The following is a 22,035-nucleotide window of genomic DNA, read 5'->3' on the forward strand; positions in this document are numbered from 1 at the left end:
CATGTAATTAACCCTTGTTGACGAAGACTTGCTGTTCCTCTATTAGGAACTAAGCTTTCATAGCTACTGCATTGGTTGCTTTTTCTGTCATATAATACAGGAATGATGGACAGGAAGAAAGGCTTAGTTGGGCTCAAAACTGCAGAAGGTTCCAGGAAGAGGGCAGAGAGAATGTGATGGACAACAGAGCCAGGCAGAGCCTTCAAAGGCCTGCCTCCTAGCCACCCACTTCCTTCAGTGAGTCCCCATCTTCTACATGTTCTTCACCCTCAAGAGACAGGCCAATCAGCATTGAGATTGCACAGCATGAACCCAGGTTTGGGCATTCCACACCCAAAACTTCACAGCCCCTTTGGATCTGAGTCACCGTAGATCTGTCTCTATATCTAAATAGAACTCACAGGGGAAACTTCTGGGCAATTCTTTGGGGGTGGGAGCTGAGTGAGATCCAGAGCATGTGCTGAGCAAACACTCTGCCCCTGAGGCACGTCCCTGATCCAACTCAGTTTTTAAGTGTACACACTATCCATGATAGTGACCATCATCACATGTCTGATGGATGGGATGAGCTGGCCCACTGTATTTCTAAAGTGCCCAGGCTCTGACTCTGGCTGGGGAGGTGGGCAATGGCTAAGCTACGTGCCCCCCGAGGAGCTCCATTTTTCCATACTCTTGGTCAGCCTTACCGGACTCTCCACATGCATGAGTGTCTCTCACAACACTATCCCTGTTATTGCCATTCTTGCCAGTCTGGTCTCTCCACAGCAGCCAGTGTGAGCCACAGGCCCTGCTCACATCCAACCAGGGGCTCTGCTACATGCTGCCAATCAATCCAACCCTAGCTGTGGTGTGCGCAGGGCTGGGCTGTCTGGTCCTTGACTGCATCTTCCAGTCTCCTATCTCCTTATAGTTCATATCTTCACTCTCCTAAGGCCAAGTGTTGGCCGTCCTGCGGCCCAGGGCTTTGTACTCTCAGTCCCTGCTTGGAATGCTGATTCTCTCTCTCTCTAAAGCCAGAGGTCTCTTTCCTGGGGCCCTACATCTCAGTTTGAATATCCCCCCTTGGAGGAACAGCCCCACCCTATTCTGCAGGGACTCTTTCTTCCAGGATGCGAGCCCATCTAGCACAGCCTGAGAAGGCACACCACACCTAGATGTCCACACACCTTTGAGGTCCACAAACTATAAACTATGAGCAATGTCTTGCCTGCGCTGTGACAATAGCACCCAGGACAGGGCCTGCTGCCTGTTGGGTTTCTCCAAATGGCCATTGGGAGAAGCAAAGCACCTCTCCCGTAGACAGAGCATTATAAAGAAAACCAGACAGAACCTTTTCAGTGCTGCAATTTGGGGGGGAAATTTGCAAATAGCTTATTATTCAGGGGGAGCAGTACACCCTGCCCGCTGTACTTACTTCTTCAGAGAGAAGCAGAAAGGTTAATACGGCCCCGTCAGTGCAAAGGAGCCAATTAGTACAACTGCAATTCTGAAGAAGAATGGAGGTTAATTGCTTGGAGTCCACATGTCTCAAATGCCTAATGCTATATCATTATTTTTTAGCTACATATTATTCATTTCATACACTTAAGTATTCCGCCTTATTACTAATTAGTAATTCCTTATCCTCAAATTTTGCCCAATGCAGGCTGTCACCATAGGGCCTCCTCAGCCCCATCTCCCCCTCCCAAGATAGAACAAGACTGTAGAGAACTTGGCACCTCCTGTCCCCCGCTGCCACCTCCCACTCCCACTGGCACCCCTCACCCCCCATTTTCACCTCTTCCCTTCCTGGGCATGATTTCCCTGACTGTTTGTTCTTTTATCTCAGCCTCTGGCTTCACCCTCCTCCTCAGTCCTCAGCATTGACCGTGGGTCAGGAACTAGTCTGTGATTATCTATTAGTTGGGCCCAAGATGCACATTCTTCAGGCTTGGAAGGCCTTATTCTTTTTAAAGGACCTGTCCCTTGGCACTCGGGACATGACATGCTCATAGAGCAGCATTCCCTGGGAACACAGTAACAACAGCAAGAATGATAATGATGGGTGGATATGCTTTTTAAACATTTCTAGGTCCTGGCACAGTGCAGAGGGATTTCCACATATGCTTGGATCCACACAAAGCCATGCTCTCCAGCAGGGCAGCCCCAGGCACAGCCTGGACTTGGCTCTGGGTGGTCTAGCCTGTGGGGTGGGAGGGTGCTTCCTCCATCAATTCCCTCCAAGGCATCACCACTTCCTAAGAGTCTGTCAGGTGCCCTGGAAGCCTGAGAGCCCTTGTCCTTTTTCAGCTAGACTCTTAGTAACCAAATGTTGTCAATAAAGACTCGGGAGCCAGATGCTGGCATGAAAGCCTGCTAGCTCAGAAAGGCAGAGAGAGCACCCAGCTGACCTTCCTCCACAGCTGACAAGTCCTCAAAAGTTCTCCTTTCACATGCCTGTCTCGAAAACCTCTCAAACTGAATGTCCTGCCCTCCAACTTCCTGTGAGTCTCTCTGTCTGACCTCCTGACTTCCTCTTACTCTGCATTTTTTTTTCCTATATTCACTCCCTGTCAACTGGTTGCTTGCTCTGCCTTTTGATCGATGGTTGACTTTACTTAATTCTGTTCACAATAAACAATTAACCACTTGGATTAAAGGTGTGTGTGCTAAGGCTGAACCACACCACAACTAGAAACAGATTTTCACAGTAAATAACATAATCTCAGGGTTCACAGTGTGATCAGATATCCTGCAACACCAAATTCCTCCTTCTCCTTGCCTGGAAAACCGAACACTCCAAACACACCTGAATCCCAGCCTTCCCTGGACTTGCTGGAAAGCTCTACCCATTTTAGGATTTTTAGGGGAGACAGGACAGCAAGGGGAGGAAGCAGCTCTGGAAGCCTGCTCCACTTTCACTTCCAGGGATAAAAATACATCCGATATAATGAGGGGGAAGGTGTGGTAACCCACTCTCTTGTGGAATTAACAGTCGTAGATTATAAATTGCGTTCACCTCAAGGCAAGTTTGGATATATGTTCAGGACACAGGAACTGTCAAGAGTCCAGACATATTTAAAAAAACAAAAACAAAAACAAAAACAAAACAAAACAAAACAAAAAAAACAAGACAGCTGGCCAGTGCAGGAGGTGGAGGCAGGAAGGTCGGGACTTAAAGGGCAGCCTTGTTTACATAGAGAGGATAGCATTGTCTATATGAGAATGGAGAGGAAGGAATTAATTGCTTCCAGAATTAGAAAGTGTGATGGTCAGACAGACCTCAGATAAAAGAATCAATATTTGGGAAAACTATGCAAATGAACTGTCCATTAAAGAATAAAACTGCAAGATGTGAGGGAGGTGTCAGGAAGCAAAGGGTATAGACCAGGGGAAACCGCATGGCAGAGGTGCGGCTAGAAACCTTCTAGAACTTTCTAAAGCTATCAAGCCCTAGGCCCCCAAAATACAAGGCGAATAAAAAGAAATCCATGCTTAGCCTATCATATTGAAACTGCTGAGCACCGAAGACACAGGGGAGATGTTAAACTCGATCAGATGGAAAAGAAACGGCACCTTCAGAAGGCTTTTCTCTGGAAGTCTTCAGGAAGACTGCCAGACAGAAATGAGAAGAACACGTGTGTGTCAAGATGTTTATGCCCTCATGACAGAATGTCTAGGAACAAGGTGGACTCTGGGTATTTGCATTTCAACATAAATTAGAAGAATTGAGCAACACTGAAAAAATATTTCATATTAAAGTTTACAGAAAGCAGAGCAATAGAGAGTATATGTGTGCTTGTGTATGTGTGTGTTTGTGTGTGTGTATATATGAACATGTGCTGCTGTATGTGTTTTGTGTATGTGTGTATATGTATGTATTTGTGTGCACATGTGTATGTGTATATGTTTCTATGTGTATATGCATATATATGTATGTGTGCCCATGTATATGTGTGTTTGTGTATGTGTGTATATATGTGTATTTGCATGTGGTATGTGTATGTTTTTATGTGTGTTTGTGTGTGTGTTTGTATGTATATATGTGTGTTTGTGTATATATGTGTGTATGTTTCTGTGTATGTGTATATGTGTGTGTTTCTGTGTGTGTATATGTGTGTGCCTATGTGTTAATGTATGTTTATGTGTGTGCCTGTGTGTGTATATATGTTTATGCATGTGTTTGTGTATATATGTGTATATGTATATGTGTACCTGTGTGTGTTGTGTGTGTATGTATGTATGTGTATGTGTGCCTGTGTTTGTGTGTATATGTGTGTATATGTATGTATGCCTGTGTATATGTGTGTATGTGAGTATGTGTACATGTATGTACTTGTGTATACATGCATGTGTTTGTGTGTGTGTGTATTGTGTGTGTGTGTGTGTGTGTGTGTGTGTGTGTGTTTAAAGAAATCCCAGAGTAGGGGGCAGTGATATACCTTAAAATCCTAGACTCAGGAGGTGAGGGCTGAAGGATCAGGACTTCAAGGTTATCCTCCACTATACCATGACTTCAAGGACAGCCTGGGCTAAAAAAACAAAAAAGAAGAAGAAGGAGGAAAGGAAAAGGAAAAAAAAAAAAGAAAAGCTAAAGATTTACCAAGTAAAGCATCCATCTCAGAATTTGAATGAAGCAGAATAAATGCAAAAGGTCTTCAGGTAGACCTTCACAGAGCCCAGCTTGCAAAATGCAAAGTGGCTCCCTTTTTTCCTGCAGGGTTTCTGGTGCGGAAGGTCCACCCACCCACACTGCAGGCAGCTCAAACACTGAGTTCCACGCACTTGGCACGTGGCTATTTAATTAAATTTAAACAATAGATTCTGCTTACTCAAGACAGGTACTGCTAGTTTTCCACTTACAGCAGTGAAATAAGGCTTCCTGTTAAACTGTATTTGGGAAGAAGACAGAATTCAAAGGGAAATGTGAAATAAATAATACTGTGGTTTTCTGTGACAAAAAAATTATGTTTTCACTGGAAGTCATAGTGTCTGTGTCTTGTCCTGCTGTTATGTAAATTAAAGAATTTATACACAACTCAAGATCAGGCTTTTACAAATTCGTATTCAGCCTGTAGAGCATCTGAAGTACTGGGTGCTTACTCAGAACTCAGTAAAGGTCGGCCATTATCAAGATCATGATTAGTAATAATTCTTTAATAATTCAAATGTAAGAAACATAATTCAGATTAGGGCTCTAAAAATAACTCTGAAGTACATGACTAACCCGGGGGAGTGAGAAAGAGCAGGCTTCCCAGCTACCTCTCCCTTCCCACACCCTGCCTCTTGCTGCCCTGGAAGCTCCACACACACACCCACTCTCCCTGTCCCTCACCTTCACCAGCACACGCGCCCCAGTGTAGACAAACATACCCATAGTAGGGGACACAGGGCTGAATGCCTCCCCGGCTTACAAAGCTGCTCCTTTCCTGAAAGCCTCACTTAACACAGGGCAGGAAATGAACCCCCAACCCTAAGGTGGCTTTTGCAATGTCCTAGCTGAGTTAAAGGGCAGAGGTTTGGAGACAAGGCATTCTGTCTTGTCATCCCCAAGAACTAAGACACTCAGTCCAGCCCACCCTCTGCTCGGAAGACGAGCAGGATCCGGAAGCAATTCGAGGGGTGATCGATCCCCGGCACAGCTTCAGCAGAATTTGGCCTCCAGAAAAATCTCAACCTGTCAACTCATGCCCTCCCCCTTAAAGATGATGAGCAACGACAAGTACTCAGGGCCTTCGCCGTGGAGACGTTTTTATTTTATTTTCCCAGGGCGTTTCTGCTCTTGGAGTTCCTCCCAGAAATCCCACAGAAGTGAAACCCACCAGGCGGGAATGCTTTTCCTGTTCCCAACAGCGGATGACACGATTGTTTTTCTGCCGCCGGCCACCAGGCGGAGCCCTAGCTTTTTCTATGGAGCCATTCTTCTGCAAAAGTCCCCTGTGGAAGTCTTCCCTACTTCTAGTCCCGCTGAGGGCTGCTTCCCCACTGGAAAGGTCAGTGTCTTGACCCCAGTGGGCCTACAGTCTAAGTGAGGGATGGCGGAAGGATTCACAGTTCAAGACTCAGGCACTCAGGTGCCCCAGGTTCTCAATTGTGTGTTATGACTGGACAGCCATACGGCTCTCTCCCAGAACCTAAGAGGCCAACTGTAGTGAACACATGGCTCAGAGTCAAAACTGTAAAGGGAGCACACACGCTGTGTGCGGTGCTTTAAGTGACATGTTCTCTGTAAGTCTCAGGCATGCCAGACACTTGGTCCCCAGTTAGTGAGTGTGGCCTCTGGAGTTTGCCACTGAGGGTGATCCTAAGTTTTCAAGAGTTAGTGGTCCCTGCTTCCCGTTTGTGGATGAGATGTGAGTGCTCACCTTTTCCTGCCGACATGGCTTTGCTCTGCCATCGTGGACTCTAACCCTCTGGAAACACAAACCCAATTAAACACTTTCTTCTATAACATGTCATGGTGTTTTATCACAGCAATAGAAAATTAACTAATATTCCCTGTAACAAGTGGAATCCTTCAGCTCCCTCTAGGGACTGGTTTTAGGGGCAGATTCTGAGCCAACCAGAGGGACAGCTAGCTGTCACACTTGGAAGGTGGGAGGTCCTTCCCAGCTTCAAGACAACTATTACATTGAATCTCAAAAGTTGGGCTATCTCTTTGATCTGGAATGAAAGCCACACTGTGTCTCATATTATTGCCTTTGAATAAAATCTAATCCTCCTATGAACTGACCTTGACCCAAACAGCCAGTTCCTTCCGCTTGAGTTCCTGCTTAGACAGACAGCCTCATGTAGGACCAAGTTCCTCAACCTAGGCCAGGTCAGGGAGGAGAGATAGGTCATTGCTGGACATGAACAAACACCCACACGCACACATGCATGCACACACGCGCATGCACACACAAGCACGCACACACGCATGCGCGCACACACGTGCACACAAGTACATGTACACACTCACTCACGCACGCATGCACGATGCACACATTGTTCCTCCCTGCTTACAAGGTTTGATTTACAGGGAGAGGAACAAGAGGCCTCTGACACAGAACACATCAGCCTCTCAGCTCTGAGAAATGCTCACATTGTCCTGAGAGTGCCGCTGAGCCCTCGCCCTCTCTGGCTCTACACCTCTGTGAACACTTGTGCTTCTCTGTGTCCTTACAATGGACTGCAAGTTCTAGAAGGAAGTGGCATGATGGTCTGAGTGCTTGCCTGAAGCAGAGTGACAGAAACCAGATTGCAGGCGTGTTCTCTCCTTCCTTTCAGAAAGACTTGAGAACTTTCTAGAACCTGAACCATGTGGTACTTAGAATCTACATCTACTAGGAGATACAACAATGGCGTGGGACGATCTTTCATTGCCCTGGTTTGGTTTCCTCCAGGTTGTCCGTTAGGAACTCCGCTTCCTGAACTCCTTCCACATGCCCACCATGGGGAAGGATTAAATAGAAACCTGCTTCTCCCAGAAAATGACGTACAGGAAAGCTGGCCCTGGAGTTGACTGGATTCCTTCTCACAAAGAGGTGTGGGTGTAGCTAGCCAAATACATTTTCCCCAGTGACGAGGTGGCCTTAAGAAAGAAACAAAAGCTTTCTGCGGTGGCCTCGGCCTTCCCACCTACTCACCCGGGTTCTAAGAGCTGACAGCCAGCTGCTTTCCTAGACTTGGGGGACAACTCAAGGAGACTTAAAAAAATGTCACTGTTACCAAGGCTGTCACCAACCCATCACAAACGGATTAGGTGTAGTGGCCTCTTCTGCCTCACTCAGTGCCTAAGCCCCGCTGAGTTCCGGGAACAGACGTCTCAGCTTGGCATGAAGTCCTGGCAACCCTTATTTGGGGACTGAGCTGCCCAACTCTTTCTGGCTTTACGAAAAGCCTCCAGTGCCCATAGGCACCTGGGAACATTCTGAATTCTCTCCTTCTTTCATTTGGATGCCAACAGTTACCCTGAGGTGCCTTGCGATCTGTCTCCCAGATGGATTCTCTCTCAGCTAGAGAAAATGGGGCAATTTCAGAGCAAGTCTCATTGGCGACCCTGGGTCCTCTGGGCTCCAAGACGCTGTCACCTTACAGGTCTCTGATCCACGCCAATATTTTCTCCATTCAAAAGAAAGCTCTCATCAACAGCCTTTCTAAATGCAAACAGCAAAGGTGGCTGTCCAAAGACTGCAGGCACCCTTACAATCTCTCATCTCACCTCCAATGCTCCACAACTGAGGAGGAGCTGGGTGAGATGAGAGGCAGAAGATAAACATGCTGAGGCGCATTTCGAATCTGAGGACGAGACCCGCCTGCAATCTGTTTTGACTTTTTCTCTCTGTTGCAGAAGCATATGATTCACAGTTAAATTCGACCAAATAAACAAGCTCCGTTTTCTGGTTCTGTAAAACCTACAATTTTGGGAAGGCTGATGTGGTTGACACTAAATTGATTTCAACGCGTCCCATTTCTGGTCTAATGCTGGGCTCCTTTGAGCAAGAACAAATGTCCTCATGATGGCTTCACTCCACCTGAATAGACTCAGTATAAATACATAGGAAGCATAGGCATCCAGATTAATTTTCTTTTTTTTTTTTTAAGATAAGAAAATATGGGGTGCTTTACTTTTCAGAGATTAATTTCCCACAGAGGTTTACAATGCCAGGGTAAGGCTTCCACATGTTAAACAGTCATCCTGCATCCAGAAAGCTCAGGTTGTGGTGGTTTGTTTTGTTGGTTTTGTTCCCCTTTCCCCGTTTTTTGTGTGTGCACGGGGAGATTCAAGGTTGGTGCTGGGAGTCATCCTTGATCACTATTCGACCTTATCCGTTCAGATGGGGTCTCTCCACCAAACCCAGACCTCTCCAATCTGGCTAGTCTACTGGCCAGCTTGCTCAAGAGATCCGATCTTTGCCTTCTGAGGCTAGACTTAAGGAAAGCTGCTACACCTGCCTCCCCAGCATGTGCATGCGTCCTGATGATCTGAACCTTCAGCTCCTACTCTTGCTCGCCAGTCGCCTTTACCTTCTGAAATCCAACCCCTGGCCCAGCCCAGCCCAGCCCCAGCCCCAGTCCCTGCTCCAGCCCCTGCCCAAGCCCCTGCCCAATTCCTGCCCCAGTCCTAGCCTCAGCCCCTGTCCTAACTCTGCCCCTGCCCCAGCCTCAGCCCCAGGTCATCCATTTTACCCCTAACAACCTGCAGAGATCAAAAGGCATCCTAGGTGTTAAAGCTCAAGAGAAGGTTGGAGAGTGAACCAGGAGCATCTGAATGTCAAGCTGAAAAACCAACAGGCCACTTGACCCAGGATGGTATGAGCTCTGAGGGACACAACCACCACAGAAATGAACTGCATTGAGGAAAAGCGTATTTCTCACAGAGGAATCTAGTCTGCATTAAGTATGAAAGTTTTGTGGAAAACTTCATGGGATTGTGATAAAACATAGAACTGTTCGCCATAGGTAGGCTGAGGACTGCAGCTCAGTAGAAGAACATCTACACGGCACACAGGAAGCCCTGGGCTCAGCCCCTAGAGCCAGCATCACGCAAAGCAAAACAAACAAGCAAGCAAAAAGTAATGAGACTTAATAAAAAGCAAAATGGGGGGGGAGGGGGAAATAAAGGTGAATACAGAAACTTAGAAAAGACCCAATATGGTGTAACCACTTCTACTGTGGCAAGAGAATCTGCTGGTTTTGACCATAACTGTGGTTACATAAAGGTCTCTTTGGGGTTAAAGGAACACTGATGTTTGTTATTTTCTATATTACAAAGCATGCAACCTCTGGCTGTTCTACCCTCAGCAACCTGTACAAATATTTCAAGGTGAAAAGGCATCTTTATAATAATAATATATAAATGCATATATTTATATATTATATGTACACATATATGTATATATATATTATAGAATTACATCCTATGTTTATATATCCATTCAAGTGTGGTAGTATAGGACTATGATCCTGCCATTCAGGCAGTTGAGTTGGGAGGATCAAAAGTTGGAGGCCAGCCTGGTCTGTATAGTAAGATGTTTCCTAAAAAGAAAAAAAAAATTAGCTCTTACCTTTCTATTCAAAGAAGGCAACAGCACAACTTTTTTTGGCCCTCTCAAAACTAAGTTGAACTGACACCAGACTCCCTTACCTGACAACCCCAAACTGCTCAGAGCTGTAGCCCTGAAGTGCACAGAGGCAAGGTCATGATTACATCTGCATTGGTCCCAAGACTGGCCCAGAATGTCTGTCTCCAGGACGTACTGGTGACAGTAACATCACCAAGACAACCAGTGACTGGAAGGGTTACAGCACAATAATACAACTATCAGTTCAGAAGAAAAGCCCACATGGAGGAGGAGCAGGCCCACAGGGAGGAGGGGCCTTCTGCTTTAAAAAAATCACAAAATACCATTTAAAAATGTAAAATCACATTTTCATCTATTTGTTTTTCATGGGGAGAGTCCACATGCCTCAGGGTGATGAGTGACAGACGTTCATCCAGACTCCTCTCTTTCTACCACTTGGGACCTTGGGATTGAACTCAGGTCATCATATTTGGTGGATGATGCCTGTGGTGATTTGAATATGTTTGGCCCAGGGAGTGGCACTATTTGGAGGTGTGGCCTTGTTGGAGTAGGTGTGTCACTGTGGGTTTGGGCTTTAAGACCCTCATCCTATCTGCCTGAAAGCCAGTCTCCTCCTAGCAGCCTTCAGATGAAGATGTAGAACTCTCAGCTCTGCCTGCACCATGCCTGCCTAGATGTTGCCTACTCCCACCTTGATGATAATGGACTGAAGCTCTGAACCTGTAAGTCAACCCCAGTTAAATGTTGTCCTTATAAGAGTTGCTATGGTCATGGTGTCTCTTCACAGCAATGAAACCCTAACCAAAACAATGCCTTTATCTACTGCCAGCCCCCGAAACAGTGCGTTTAATAGAACTGCCAGGATCACCCAAGAGACGAGACACTAGTCAGAGAACTTTCTGGAACTATTAAAGAGATCTTATCGGCTGTAGTTGATGCCACTCCTGTGATATCAACAGTGGCCCTGTGCAATGCCTACCTAGGATCTTTCAGGGCACCAATTAGGCAATATCCAACCACATGTAAAACCCACCAACTCATCCAGAGAGAATGGGAGCTTGCTTGAAGAGATAGCTCCTGTGAAAGAGAAGGACTCCACAGCCTGGACCCAGGTTCTACGCACTGTGTTTGTATCTAACACCCACAGCTTCTACTGGGCTAACTCAGAAGGTTCTAATAAAGCACAGACACACTTTCCAATCACACCTCCCTTCAAGTAGAAGATTCCAAGGGCATCCCCAACACCTGGGGGTTCTGTGCAGGGTCTGTTCTTTTGTCTCCAGGTAGATAGACTTTTGTACCAGTCAAGAACCCTTCTTGGATGATATACTCCGGTCTTGAAAATGATAGGATTGTTACTATGTTTCTAGAAACTAGATGTTTCTCTTGAGAATGAGGTGTGTCTTTGTGGTCACACTCCATTACTGAATGGTTTCACACAAACAGGCCATTTGTAACATCCTCCTAATCATCAGGGCACTTCTGCTGCTGCGGCTTTCACCTACCCCTCCCCTTTCCAAAAAGACACAAGCGGCCCACCAGAAAGTCCCCCAGAAAAAGATCCAAGCCAGTAAGCCCATGGAACAAACTGTCTGGTCTCTCCATCATCCCCGCCCGACCTTCCTGAGGCTCCTGTGCTCTTGCTTGGCTTGTGCATTTCCTGAATCCACAGGAAGGGGAAGGACACCTACATTGTAGCCTTTAGTTACTATGGAGTGGATGGGCTTTCCTTTCAAACCACTGACCGTTTTTATTTTCCTCTCTCTGCCTGCCATCTCCAGGACTGTTTTACTGAAGCTTTGGATATATTCTTGACTTGTAAGCTAGTTAGACTGCTGCAGGTGCTCAGCAAACAGCTTGATGGGCTGAGTTCTGCTGGGCATCCCTACGGTAAGGAGAATTTGGCTGGTGTGTGTGTGGTAGGGATCTGCTGATAACATACTTGCTTAGCAAGCACGAGGATGAAAGAGTTGGATCTTTAAAAAGCAAAACTTGGGGCAATTCATCTGTTCCATGTTTCCAGATGGGGCTAGAGAGCTTCATCACACTTGGGCTGTGGTCTCTCTGGGTTGCCAGAGTTCAGCAACTCCACCTCACTCCTCACAATCCTCAGTTCCCTTCCCCTCCTCACTCCCTCAAGCTACAGCAAGACACTCCCCACCAACAACAACCAGGAGAGGCATCAGGCACAGCTGTGGGGAAAAAAAAAAACATTCTCTGTGTTCCTATGCAACAAAATTGAGTGTATGTGTGTGTAGGTGTTCTGTGTTTTTACAAACTCCCCTCCTTGGTTGTTATAAGATTAAAACAATTTTCTCCTTCAGTAAATGCTTCCCTTCAAAACCACTGGAAGTGCATAATTTGCCTGCCCATTTTCAACTCCTATTTACTTGGGGCGACTGAGAGTCCCGTTTCCTCCAAAGAGGCTGGTGTGGGTGGGACAACTGTCCAGCAAGAGGAGTCAACGCCTCCATGACAGCTCTGATCAATGTTTCACTTACCCTGGGCTTCAGCAAAGATTGGCAAGCACCTTCAGTCCTTCAGCACAGACAGCATGTTTTGGGGTAAATCATTCTTTTATCCCCAGTAAATTTAGTAGGCGTTTTCACTGAAGTCACAGGGAATCTTGAGCGAGTTCTATGCCTGTTTTAAAACTATGGTTGAGGAGGATTTCTCTCCTTTAATCCCTAGGTAGTTTCTGCTGCCAAGAAACCTAAACATTTAACTGTGCAGCCCATTTTCTTTTCCTCTACAGGGATGAGAATAGAGAAGCTGGCTTTCACAGAAAAATGGACATAAAGGAGAAACAAAAAAGCTGGTCTGGCTGATGTAGAGTTGGGGAGATAGCAACTCGTGATTATCCTTGAAATAAAATAATCATAGGAATAATAAAGTAAAAAAGCAAATTCACCTGTCACTGATCGGCAATGCCAGTCTGCCACCAGGCTGGGGAGAGAGCATTCCTGCTGACAGCCCGCAGCCCCACTGACGTGAGTGTTTACATAATTACACAGGCAAACAGTACAGTCTTTCTGATTTAATGTGTGTTTTAACAAGCCCTTCAACCACAGTGTGGGCTTCTGTAATCAAATCAAGCCTTTTCAATTAAAACACAATTAGAAAAGGTGTCATGGTGTTACTGCTACACACTCTGTAGTGCGTAGGGGTTTAAGAATTGCTGGACTGGAGGTCCGCACTCACCGTGGACTCACCCGGGTCGCCTAAGTGTGAACGCCTCACGGGAACCCCAGGAGGTTATCTGAGCCATGTACTTTTGGCCCTAAGTCATTTGTCATCCCTCTGATCCACTGAGGATGGAAGATGAAAATCAGAGGGTTATCCAGGTGACACAGAGATACCCATGTCTCTGACTTTGAATCCAAGTGACAGCAAATGTGGCAAGGACCAGAAGTGGTGGGCACAAAGCTGCCAGAAAGACCAACTCCTTTGCTATGGTATTACAGCACAATGAATTCCAGGGATACTGGCTATTTTAGACAACAGTGAGCTCCCAGCTTCATTTTAACGATGTAAGACAAGCGCCATAAGAGATACTCAGTTTGCCAAAAGCCATGATGTTTACCTGTCTGTGAAACAAAGAAAAAATGATCCCGTCCCACAGACTCTTCCAGATGAAGGAGCCATAGAGCAGAAGTGCGAAGAGCCTGTTTCAGACACAGGTGGGTCCCTCCCATATTTACACTTCGATCACTAATGTTGGAGGTGGCAGGGTGAAGTGAGTCAGTGGGGCATCAGCTGCCAAAAAGATGTTTAACACCAACCTCTGGGGCCTGCTGATGTCACTGTATTCAGGAAAAGGTGTATGTAGATGTAGCTATGTTAGGAAACTTGAGGTGAGGAAATCATCTTGGGATACCTGATCCTAAGTCCAATGACAAGTGCCTCTATCAAGGACATGTGTAGCAATGTAGAAACACAGAGGGAAGTGTGTGGAGACAGATGGAGAGACTGAATGATCCAGTAGAAATTCATAAGCACCCAGTCTTTGAACTTTACCACTAGGCTCTTTTTACTACTCATTGTAGGGCTTGGAGGTGTGTCCAAGAGGACTCAGTGCCAGACCCTGACAGGGCAACCTGCAGGCTCCCCCAACCCCTGCTGAAAGTCCACCCTACCCAGTGCCATCTCTCACTTTGTGAGGCAATCTACTCATCAGAAAACTCCTCTTGTTAACCAAGTTGAGTGTCTTGTGTTATCTTGCCAAGAGCCAGGTTACTATGGTTTACAGAAGCAATAAAACTTGTGTTTTATGGCACCTGTATCTGTTTTATGGCCTGATTTACTCCACCTACACATTTGATCTATTTAAAAGCACATTCTCAGTCCTTCATTCCAAGCCTGTTAGTACATCATTTCCTTTTCCTTACGAAGTAAGGGAGGTGAGTGTGGCCGCCACAAGCCTAGTACTTGAAGTGAGGATCCCAGAGGTGACTGTCTTTCTTGAAAGTTTAGCTCCAAGTTTGGAGTGGATCAAGGATCACAGCATAGCCTTTAACTTCTGGTCTGGGATCTTTCCTAGATGTAAGCAAAAGAATGGCTGATCTCTAGACTTCACTGCTAGGGTGGACACCATTTACCAATCATGATGCCCCTTCTCATTGACTCCAGCTTCGTCTTGTCCAAGGGGGAAGCCAGATGATAAAATCCATCAAGCTACAACTTAAAACCCAGGGGGCGCTTCCTCCACACAACTGACCAGGCAATTATTTTTGAAAGCAGGAGGGGGACACCAGCACAGAGCACCACTGGGTTATCTTAATGGTATTGCCCTGGCACCCCACAGAGCACCCCTGGATTATCTTAATGGTGTTGCCCTGGCACCCATACCCTAAACCTTACAGAAGCTCTGGAGTCAGACATCCTCAGGCTCAACACCAGGTCTTGCTCTTCCCACCTGAGTTTGATCAACTTTTTTGAAGTCTTAATTTCCCCACTTCTAAAAATAGCATTCTGAAAATAAGACAGTTGAACAGAAGAGTCCAGTGAAGTGAACAGTCCATTGCCTGGTACAGAATAAGTGTTGGGTTATGTTAGCATGGCTGCTGCTACTGATGATCATGATAATGACGATGATGGTGGTGGTGGTGGTGATAGTGATGATCATGATAATGATCATGATGATGGTGATGGCAGTGGTGGTGGTAATGGTGATGAGGAGGAGGAGGGGGAGGAGGATGACAGCATTCTTCAACAACTCAGAGGCCTGTTGTCAGGTATGGTAGCTGAATGAGAATGGCCCCAGCAGCTCACATGTTTGAATGCTTGGTCCTCGGTTAGTGGAACTGTTTTGGAAGGATTGGGAGGTGTGGCCTTGTTGGAGGAAGTACATCAGGGGGGGGGGGTGAGGTTTTAAAAGCCCATGGCAGCCCCAGTGTTTCTTCTTTCTGCTTGAAACTTAACAGATCAGATGTGAGCTCTCAGCTACCTCTCCAGCACATACCTCCTGCCTACCTCCATGTTTCCCACCATGACGATCATGGGCTAATCCTCTGAAGATGTAAGCAAGCACCCATTAAACATTTCTTCTATAAGTGACCTTGGTCACTGTGTCTCCTTGAAATAGAAGAGTGATTAAGACAGCAGGATACACCTGGGATTCTATGCAGTGGATGGTTCCCTCAGAAAGCTTGACTAGTGTTTGCTTTCTGGTGCCTCATCAGGCCTGGTCCTGCCACTCCATCTGCTCTGAAAGGGTTTCACCCCTCAAACAAGGCCACAGTTGGAGAGCTGCTCCTCCTGGGTTCAACAGACAAACAGGGAACCGCAGGGAGGGAGGAGGCCGCCCTGCAAAGCTTACATGGTTTCCACCTTAAACTCTAATTGCAGAAGGTTCACGGTGGGAAGAGATACAGTTTGGTCTGTGGAAGGCTGTGTGGACCAGGGATGCAGAGGACAACTGAAGGGAAAGGTGAAGAATATGAACTCAAGATTGCTCAGAACTAACAGATGCACCCCCCAGGGCCTCCATTACAGGTGTTTCTTCTTGTCTCCCTCTGGTCTAGACTCTAAACTTCCCTTATTAACTTTGATTCTCTGCTTTTTCCCTCTGGAAGGGAGATTAAATGTTCAGCTGGTAGGAAGCATGCTCCAAACTCCCAGCTGTAGTCACTGGCTTCATTTTGCAGCATTGTTCAGCGTTGCTCTGTGGGGCAGTTCAGTGCTGATCACAGCACCGCCATTGAACTAACCTTTGCCCTCATAATCCCCATGGGTAGGTGTTAATCCCTCTTCTCACCTTTTTCTCTTTGAAGGCAGAGTTATGCTTCAGAAACGCTCATGAATATAGTCTTTCTAAACAGAATACTTTCGCAATCAGTATGCCAATCATGGGGTAAATCAGAGCTGCCTGTCTAAGGGAGCCTATGGATGGTCTTCTCTAGTGGTTCTCAAAGTATGGCCCCAGAACAGCAGCAGCCAAATGGCCCAGAAACACTCAAGAAGGCACGTCAGCCTCTCTCCAGATAGCTCGCAGAAACTTCACCTGTCTGCTCAGGCATTGCCTCTTGGTGACTCTGACACATACTCAACCAAGCCTGGGAGTCCCCACAGTAATCAAAGCTCCATTGCGTGTGCCTCCTCCCCCTTAGCAGACTGGAAAACTGAGCCCCGTGGTGTTGTGGCCAGGGACAAGGTCATTCACATAGCCACTGAATAAGAACGCAGCATGATCACAGGAATTAATAATAAATATATTACTGGGGCTGAAGAGATGGCTCAGAGGCTGAGAGCACGGACCACTCTTCCAGAGGTCCGGAGTTCAGTTCCCAGCAACCACCAAGTGACTCACAGCTATCTGCAATGGGATCTGATGCCCTCTTCTGGAATGCAGGCATATATGAAGGCAAAGCACTATCCACATAATAAGAAAAATAAATCTTAAAAAACAGCAACAGACAAGTTGGATAGTGGGCTTGCCCTCATGAAGTCACTGTTGGCAAACAAGGGAACAGAGAAAATGGTGACAGGAAGTTGTCAGTGACACTAAGGAAACAATCATGGAGGCAGACAAGGCTGAGAGGAGCTGGGAAAGAGCTCCTGGGGTGGAAGGCTGAGGGGGAAGCTTCCTGGAGCGGGCTTCAGTTCACCTGGCGGGACAGGATGACCGGTACTAGCCTTGTGGACAAGAGAAGTTCATGTCTAGGATTGAAAACATTGTTAAATAAAACCAAGAAGCCAACAGGGGGTTTTAGTGCAGGTTAGACCCAGCAGAAGGGAGGGTCACTGAATGTGAGAACACATCAATAGAAAATATCCACAGAGAGGAAAAATATACAGAAAAGATTGCAAGGTGTACGGGAATCTATGTAGAGGCTTTTCATTTTGGAATTTGAGAAATTTCTGAAAATGGAAGGAAGCAGCTAGGGAGAATCTTCCTGGGTGATCTAGTACTTTCCCTCTACCTCATGGGACATCTTAGCCCAAAGCTCTGGCTACATCTTAGCTCAAAGCTCTGGCTACATCTTAGCCCAAAGCTCTGGCTACATCTTAGCCCAAAGCTCTGGCTACATCTTAGCCCAAAGCTCTGGCTACATCTTAGCCCAAAGCTCTGGCTACATCTTAGCCCAAAGCTCTGGCTACATCTTAGCCCAAAGCTCTGGCTTTCATCCCAACTGAAAGCCCCCAGCAGGTTGTTCCACTTGACTTTGTAGTGACTTCCAGCAACTGAATTGGAGCATCTCTGTTGGCCACACCTCCAACACACAGTAGGACCAGTTACCTAATCTATGTCACAGTCAGGAGCTGGAGCAGTAAACTGGGACATCCCCCCCCCCGACCCCCTGTTCTGTTCTATGGGTATGCAATTGATTTACACGTTTGTGCAGGTGTGTGCATGTTTGTGTAGGTGCATGTATGTTTGAGGTGCATGTATGTTTGTGCAGGTGCACATATGCAGAGTCTAGAGGGGGGCATCAAGGTTGTCATCTACCATTCTCTATCTTACTTAAAATAGTGTTTTTCACTAGGTTAGGATGGCAGCCACCAAGTCCCAGTAAACACCAGCATCACCCACCAGGGTAAGAGGAATAGGTGCCCACTCCTGCTTCCCGCCCCTTTGCCTCAGGCACTCTTGCACAGTGAGCAGTCCCACCAGCTGAGTCAGCTCTCAGCTCCTGTAGTTGGCAGGTGAACCTAAGTACAAGACTGACTCTCTCTCTCTCTCTCTCTTTTTTTTTTTTTTTTTTTTTGAGACAGGGTTTCTCTGTGTAGCCCTGGCTATCCTGGAACTCACTCTGTAGCCCAGGCTGGCCTCAAACTCAGGAATCCACCTGCCTCTGCCTCCCAAGTGCTGGGATTAAAGGCGTGCGCCACCACCACCCGGCTACATGACTGACTCTTAAGTGTACTTACACCAAGGACGCTGTAGGTTTGTGCTGGGTAGTTCTATTTGAGACAGTCTCAGCACGCAGTTCAGGCTGACCTTGAACTTGTTTTGTAAGTCAGGCTGGCCTCAATATTTCCACCCTCTTGCTCTAGCCTCTTGGGTACAGGGATTACGGGAATGTTTTACTGTGCCTGTCCAGTCTGTCAGCATCAGCCAGGTCAACTAGAATAACATAAACCTGGCCCAATTTAATGAATTTCCTTTGCCACAAGTCCATTATGTGAGAATAAACAAATAAAATCACAGAAGAGAACCGGGTGATTTATGATTCTTGCATGAGCTGTGTGGATTGTCTGAAATAAATGTGTGTCCAAGCAACTTACTTTCCTTTGGAATATGCCTACTCATACCTAAGCTGCCAGTTACAAATTTTCCTTTCAGCCAGGCAGTGGTGGCACATGCCTTTAATTTCAGAGCTCAGGAGGCAGAGACAGGCAGATCCCTGAGTTCAAGGCCAGCCTGGTCTACAGAGTGAGCTTCAGGACAACCAGGACTACACAGTGAAACCCTGTCTTGAAAAACCAAACCAACCAACCAAATAAACAAATCCTCCTTTCAAATGTATGCTACTGGCTGCCTAGCTCTGGCTGTTAATGAGGCTCAAGACCTAAAGCTGTGGCTGAAAGGGCTGTGTCCCTAAGCAGTGCATATGTGAGATGCATATATATCCCTGAAGGATTTTGTTTCTGATCCTTCAAAGAGGGGGCTGGTCCTCTAAATGAGCTCTTGGCCATAGTCAACACTGTGCTGAACTCTGTAACTCTGGAATCTTAGTCAACCTTTCTGTGTATCTCCTCAGGGAGTGTGATGGCTAAGTTCACTGTCAAGTTGACTGGATTTGGAGTTTCCTTGAAGATATGCCATGTGGATGTTTGGGAGAGGTCTGGCTGGGGTCAGAAGACTGAATGTGGGTAACATCATCCCATGAGCTGGGGTCTTAGACTGAACAGGTAAGAGGGGAGGGAGTTGGGGAACCCAGCTCTCCGCTTCCTGTTTCTTGGACGTGAAGGGTCCTGCCACCATGAACTCTGCCTTCACTTCCCACCTCTGTGGACTGCATCTTTCTCAATTCAAGGCAAATCCCCTCCCTTCAGCTGCTCCCTGTGACACAGACTCATAGCACAGGCTGAGACATTATTTTCTTGTTTTGTGGATGAGGATGCTAAGGGCTTAAAGGTATTGAGGAAGCTGCAAACTGATTACATGAGAGTCATATCCCAACATGAGTCTCAGTCACTGGTCTTCCCGGCTTGACCCATCTCTGTGGCCCCTTCCTCCAGATCCTCAACTTTTTCTGTAACACTCATCATCATCCTGACCTCCCCCCCCACACACAGGATGATCAGAGATTCCCCTCCCCCTAAACTTTGCTTTCACTGCTCAGCTGCCATTTCCAAAGGCAGGGGTACTCCATGAGTTTCTACAGCCCCCCATTAAAAACAACGAATGTAGTCCAAGCGCCAAGCTGATGATGTTCCAGTTTAATCAATGTGCTTGAGACTTTTTCTCAGAGGGTCTGGACTTTTCAACAGTACCTATGGCTGGCTGACTTCAAAGCACCTGGATGATTTCAAGGAAGGAGTAATGCAGAGATTCACACTCCTGAACCCCACCCGGCATGACGTGCAGCTACAGAAAACATCAAAGTGCCACCTTGCTTGTGTGGATCGGTGGTAGCCCTGAATGATCCGAGGTGCCCCAGTCTCCTGGGGTGGAATGTTCTTTTCTTTGTTGGAATGGCACACGGTTTTAATAGTGAGAAGTCATAATGTTCACTGTTGCTTGGAGTGTTCAGTGCAGCTAGAAGATGCCTTAGTCACTTCCTAGCACTGCAATAAAGCAGCATGATGAAGCAGCTTATAAAGGAAAGCATTTAGCTGGGCTTACTATTCCAGAGGGAAGGCATGGCAGCAAGAATGACTAAGAGAAATCATCACAATGCACAAGCAGGAAGCAGAGCATATCCTGGGAATGGCATGTGTCTTTTGAAACCTCAAAAGGTGGCAACCAGTGACACACCTCTTCCAATAAGGCCACAGCTCCTAATCCTTCCCAAACAGTTCCATTAATTGGGGACCAAGCATTCGCACGTATGAGCCTATGGGGTCCTTGTCATTCAAACGGCCAGGTGGGACTATGGTTCAAGACACCCCTTTCTATGTTGTGAGGAGGGGAAGATATTCCCAAGTACACATGTGGTCAGTGTTGCATTGTGAGGGAGCCTGTTTTCTCTGATGGGGACTGATCCTTGAGCTGTGTTAGAAACAGTCTATAAACTGTTCAACGAGACTGAAACCATCCAGTTACATAAGAAAAACTGAGTTGAAGTCAACTCCAGCAAGCTGTGATGCCCACATTCTTTTCCCTTCTCTGTATGTTCTGACCATTATAGCTCCATCTTAAATTTGCTAGGATAAGCTGGATTATTAACTCTAGACTCTACTCCACAGGCGGCCTACTATTCCTCTTCAGCAAGCCAGAGTTACCTCTCATTAATTTTCTTTCAATGAGCAAAAGGAAAGCCTACCAGCCATTTTTTCTACCAGGGATCTGGCGTTAGAGTTTTTACTGCCAGCTGATGACTTACTGGAGGCTCATGACTTCTTCCCCAGCTCTTCAGTTTTCAGGGTGATCCAACACAAGACCCCTGGACTTGCATGTCTCCAAGGATAGCTATGAATGTGACTAGGAGTAAAACTGTACACTTACTTAGAACATTATGGTTTTTTTTTTGTTTGTTTTGGTTTTTGTAATTTTTAGATTGATTGTGTGGTTCTTGTATGTGAAGCTCTATGTCATGACTCAATGCCAAGCAAAATAAACCTATGTGTGCTCTGGCAACCACTGGACATAGATTGGGTATCCCTAGATTTTATGTGTGGCCCAATGAAGCTCAAAGCTTAGATATTTAAGATCTTTGAGTTGAGTATAGTGGTAGTACTTGTCTTCACTCCAAGCATTTGGGAGGCAGAGTCAGGCAGATCTCTATGAGTTCAAGGACAGTCTGGTCTATATGTCAAGTTCCAGGCCAGCTGGGGCTACATAATGAAACGTGTGAGTGTGTGTGTGTGTGTGTGAGTGTGTATGTGTGTGTACACGTACCTGAGACCTTTCCCCCACTTGATAGAGGCTTTCTCTGCAGTGAGCAAACCCTCATCATAAAAGTCAGCTTGCTTTAAAGAGTAGCTTCAGAAACAAGAGAGAACAAGGTACCTGGGTGTGCTGAGTGCACATCCCCAGCACTGCTGTTGCACACTCTGTGGTTCAAGTTGCTCCTGACATTCACAATGACCACTGATCTATCAGATGCTGGTCTGAGCTTCTCACTAAGTGGTCAGCTACACAGAGAATCTGGTGGCTTTGTCTGGTTCCCGTTACCTCCTCAGAACTTCCCGTTGCCCTGACCACGGAAGGGGCTTAATGCATGTCTGGTGAGTGAAATACAAATGCTGACCGCTCATGGAAGAACCTTCTGTGGATGTCACAAATGGGCCATCCTGGGCTCACTATTCCCTTCTGCTCTACAACTGTTCAGGAAACAGGGAACCAGAGATGGTCAGAGGGGATTGCTTTCCCTTCTATTTT

The 22,035-nt window shown here is 46.5% G+C and overlaps 1 protein-coding gene and 2 long non-coding RNA genes across 4 annotated transcripts in view; 1 reads left to right on the forward strand and 2 right to left on the reverse strand.

The window, feature by feature from the left end:
* The window catches only part of Hspa12a (heat shock protein family A (Hsp70) member 12A), a 147,038-nt gene that overhangs the window by 107,072 nt on the left and 17,931 nt on the right, over positions 1–22,035 (reverse strand). The window lies entirely within an intron of this gene.
* On the reverse strand, positions 9,863–10,189 carry LOC116104055. The gene is made up of 2 exons (XR_004123691.1): positions 10,109–10,189; positions 9,863–9,999 (listed from the first exon to the last, which is right to left on the reverse strand). It is a non-coding gene; the product is annotated as an uncharacterized LOC116104055 (long non-coding RNA).
* Positions 10,731–15,602, forward strand: LOC116104052. Of its 2 annotated transcripts, XR_004123689.1 has the most exons (6): positions 10,731–10,768; positions 11,828–11,936; positions 12,371–12,610; positions 12,802–13,036; positions 13,669–13,726; positions 15,470–15,602. It is a non-coding gene; the product is annotated as an uncharacterized LOC116104052 (long non-coding RNA). The 2 variants fall into 2 exon arrangements; XR_004123688.1 differs by lacking the exon at positions 12,371–12,610.

The sequence above is a fragment of the Mastomys coucha genome, unplaced genomic scaffold (genome assembly GCF_008632895.1).
Source record: "Mastomys coucha isolate ucsf_1 unplaced genomic scaffold, UCSF_Mcou_1 pScaffold21, whole genome shotgun sequence".
NCBI classification, from domain to species: Eukaryota; Metazoa; Chordata; class Mammalia; order Rodentia; family Muridae; genus Mastomys; species Mastomys coucha.